Source organism: Xyrauchen texanus, chromosome 12 (genome assembly GCF_025860055.1).
Source record: "Xyrauchen texanus isolate HMW12.3.18 chromosome 12, RBS_HiC_50CHRs, whole genome shotgun sequence".
NCBI classification, from domain to species: Eukaryota; Metazoa; Chordata; class Actinopteri; order Cypriniformes; family Catostomidae; genus Xyrauchen; species Xyrauchen texanus.
In genome coordinates this window covers 7763793-7768396 of record NC_068287.1, presented here as the reverse complement: position 1 = coordinate 7768396, position 4604 = coordinate 7763793, and the positions used below count along the sequence as shown (strand labels likewise).

At 36.8% G+C, this 4604-nt stretch overlaps 1 long non-coding RNA gene across 1 annotated transcript; it reads left to right on the top strand.

Moving 5' to 3' along the window:
• On the top strand, positions 1-4415 carry LOC127652730 (uncharacterized). Its single transcript, XR_007971753.1, has 3 exons — positions 1-83; positions 3248-3380; positions 4103-4415. It is a non-coding gene; the product is annotated as an uncharacterized LOC127652730 (long non-coding RNA).
• Positions 4416-4604: the final 189 nt, after the last annotated feature.

The following is a 4604-nucleotide window of genomic DNA, read 5'->3' as shown; positions in this document are numbered from 1 at the left end:
GTTTATTGACACTGAGACACTGATTTGAGAAAAATACCCTCCTTTTTTATGTCAAGAGAGGGAGAGAATCCTCAGAGACAGGGGTAAGTGACATAATCTCAAACTCAACTCCAAACTCAACCCATCCAAAAATCATCCCAAACTTAGCCCACCCTAACTTATCCCAAACTTAACATATCCCAAACATAAGAAATCCAAAACTGAACCCATTTTTAACTAAACCCACCCTAAATGTAACCAATGCCAAACTGAATGTATCGTAAACTTAACCTATACCAGACTTAATCACCCCAAATTTAACCCATTGCCAAACAATGCAAAACTCAAGTTACTCAACATATCATAAACCCAACCCATCCCAAACACAACCCACCCTTAACTTAACCAATGCCAAACTGAACTTTTCATAAATGCAAACTCATTCCAAGTTAAACCCACCCTAAGCATAACCCATCCAAACATATCTCAAACTTAACCCATTCTTAACTCAACCAACCTAAGCTTAACCCATGCCAAACTTAATGTATCCCAATCTCAAACCATCCCTAATTTAACCTATACCAGAATCAATCTAAACTTAAACCATCCCAAACTCAACCAACCTAAACTTAACCCTATCCCAAATTCATCCCATCCTTAACTTAACCCATTCCAAACTAAACCCATCCTAAACTTAAAGTATCCCAAACTTAAGTGTACACCTTTGTATGAAATCTTTCAAGCATTGTATAGCCTTCCTCAAAACAGTGATTTACTGAAGAGTTTCTAGAGAAAGATGTTTCTTTTTTCAATATTTTCCCTAATATTGAGCTTAAGACATGCCAGTCTATTGCATATGTGGCAACTCAAAAACAAACACAAAGACAATGTTAAGCTTCATTTAATGAACTAAATAGCTTTCAACTGTGTTTGATATAATGGTAAGTGATTTTCTAGCACCAAATGATCAATTTATCATGATTACTCAAGGATAAGGTGTTGAAGTGATGCTGCTGGTAATGGGGTCTGTCTAGATTTGATCAAAATTACTTTTTTCAAATAGTGATGCTGTTTCTTACATCAGTAATGTCCTGACTATACTTTGTGATCAGTTGAATGCCACTTTGATGAATTAAAGTAACAATTTTACTCCGAAACAGCAAAATCTGCACATTATTCCAAACTTTTGGCCACCAGTGTATTATTTAAATTGTAAAGTATTTATACATCATCACAGCCTTTCATTTTAGCTGATTTAAATTTAAAAAAATCACTGTGCAGTAAAACATTTTTCACTGTAATACAGTAAAACATTTACTTCTTACAGTAAACAACTATGGCTCTTGACGTTCAGACGTGTTATGGTAATGAGAATTAGGCAGTAAAATGTCCTGAAAACAATGTCACAATGCAAAAAATCTTACTGGACCTTAATTTATTCTTCATTTCCTTTATGCAAAAAATAAATATACTATGTCAAGAAAAAGTATATGAACCTTTTGGAATTACCTGCATTTATGTATTAATTTGTTTTCAAAACTGGTTTGATCTTCATCTAAGTTATATAATGAACAAACACAATCTGTTTTAACTAATCACACACAAATTATTGTTTTGTTCTTGTACATATTGAATACATCATTTAAACAATTCACAGTGTATGTTGAAAAATGTATGTGAATCCCTAGGCTAATGATAATTAGTGTCAGAAGTTGGCAAACCTGATACCAAATGAATGTAATGAGATTGGAGGTGTGGGTTAGAGCTATTTTGACTTATAAAAAGCACTCAAATATTTAAAGTTTGCTATTCACAAGAAGCATCTGCTGACATAGACATGCCTCACAAAAAAAGAGAGATCTCAGAAGACCTACGATTAATAATGGTTTCTTTGCATAAAGCTGGAAAGGGATACAAGCTTTCCAACAAAATCATTGCTGCGCACCTGAAGTTTGCCAAAGACTACCTTGACACTCCACAATGCTTCTGGGGAAATATTTTGTGGACTGATGAAACTAAGGTTGAATTGTTTGGGAAGAACTTGCAGCACTACATTTGGTGTGAAAAGGTCACCACGTACAAACATGAAAACATCATCCCAATGGTGATACACAGTGGAGGGAGCATCATGATTTAAGGCTCCCAAGTGGAACGCTTGACATTATTGAGGGGGATAAATGAAATCCCAAGTTTATTAAGATATCCTACAGGATAATATCATGGTGGTTGTACAGCAGCTGAAGCTCAGCAGAAGTTGTGTGATGCAGCAGGACAATGACCCTAAACATCAAAGTAAATCCACTACAGGATGACTTCTGGATGAATCCACCTTTTGGAGTGGCCCAGTCAGAGCCCAGACTTAACCCGATAGATATGCTGTGGAATGACCTCAAGAGAGCTGTTCACACTAGACATCCTAAAATATGTCTGATCTGAAGCAGTTCTGTAAGGAAGAATGGTCCAAAATTGTGCAGGTCTAATCCGCAGCTACCGGAAACGCTTGGTTGATGTTCTTGCTGCCAAAGGAGGATCGACCAGTTATTAAATAGGTTCACATACTTTTTCCACAGCACTGTGAATGTTTAATGTGATGTGTTCAATAAACGCATCAAAGATTATAATTGTTTGCGTGTTGTTAGTTTAAACACATTGTGTTTGTCTATACTTGTGACTTTGAAGATAAGATCACATTTTATGACCAGCTAATTCCAAAGGATTCACGTATTGATTTATTGATTTGGGGTTAAATATAATCAGGACATTTTACTGACAGGTTTCATTAGAATCACCCAGTCATAAGGGTAAATGATTACAGATATCTCACTGGTCTCTGTGACAGCTCTAGACTCTGTAAACAACAGCAAACAAAAATGTGAACGAATGTAGTTGCAGTAAATTATTGAGGCTGCCATTTTTATGCCGTGTTGTTCATAACAGTTGTCAGTTGAGGGTGCTATTTTGGTTTTACCAACTATTTCTGCATGATGTTGGTCTCAATAAAGCTCATTTGTTATTTTTGGAAAGAGGGGGCGTGATTAATCCAACAGCTCAGTCTCCTAGAACAGCTCAATTATTTACAGCACCTTTAATATACCATGGTCAAAGGTCACTTCTGGGTTCAGAAAATATTTTTTCTCACTGGCTGATGTATAGACAGATAGCACTGCAAGCATGCACATTAAAGTCTTATTTAGGGCATTTATGAAAAGTTGGATTAAAAAACAGCAGCTTTTTGGGATTCTCCTTTCAAAACCTGTTCCTCTTCTAGATACGAGCTGCTGAAATGGTGGGCACAGTAATTTCTTCCTGAAGTGCAGCAGATCGCTGGGTTTCGAGACCATGATGGGATAGTGGTATCTGTTGAGACATTTCAACCCTCAAAAACATCACAACTGATCGAGGTATGTTATAAATAACCACATCTTAAACATTCAATTCCAATCCAGTAATCTTGAATGTATTACAGCTGCACCCTAATTTAAACGAAACCCCATAAAGAGTCTCTGCCTCATATTGTCTGATGCATATTGCACATAACCATTTTACGTTTTTAGTATCTTAACATCGTTTTCTAAACGCTCCGCATTCAGTGGAGGAAAATACCATTCTAATGTGGATGAGAGGCAGAAACTTGACAAAAATCAACCTGTTTTCAAATGAAAATGCATCCATGTAGACTACACATTTTTCGCTCTTTCTTACATGGAGACTGCTGCAACTTATTATTATTATTATTTTCACGTGCCCAGCCCTTTTGTTATGGTATACATATCCTCAAAAACCTTGCCCTTACATGGCATGTAATAACCAAAATAACTGTGATTGGTCGTTTAACATGTCAGTCGGATGGCTCTTCCTGTCTAAGTGGATGGTTCTTGCCCAGTTTAAGCTGCTATATGTCCCAGAACTTTCGCCGTTTAACCAAAGTTTGGCTGTGCGAGACTACCGAATAAGTGACTGATATTTAACGCTATTCAAAGGCATCAAGTCTGTCACCATAAGTAGTGCTAGACTTGTCTCTCAATTGATTTTAGTAGATTTAGCATTTATATGTTGCTAAGCTAACAACAGAATGCTCTAATAACAATAATGTGAGATGTTTTCATTTCTCTTCGGTCTCTAGTGAGTGCTGGAATGATTTCTTGTCCTTCATAAAATCACCCATCCAAGAAGATGACCCCAGGTATAAGGTTCCCAAGTGTAGTTCATATAGAAATGAAATTAATGTTGATTGAGGCTAACATTCTGCCTAACATCTGCTTTATGTTCCACGGAAGAAAGCTCTGATGTAATAGTGTTTTTCAGGTTTACCTGTTTAAATCCACACAGAGATGTGACCTACACAGTCCACAGAGACTCTCAGTACAGCTTGTGCAGCAGAGTGGTATGTGCAGGATATGAGGGGTCACCACTCCTCTCAACATGACAAATCACATGCAGTGGAGCATACTGAATTTATGCAGTATGTGGGACCTCAATCAGATCTTTGATCTACAACATTGCAAGGCCCGATCTTAGAGGATGTATTGAACTTGTGTTTTTTTCTTCTTTGGATTGTTTCACCTTACGTCAACAAAACTGTCCACGTGTATTTTTGAGAGCTTCCATAAGTTTATATTGATATT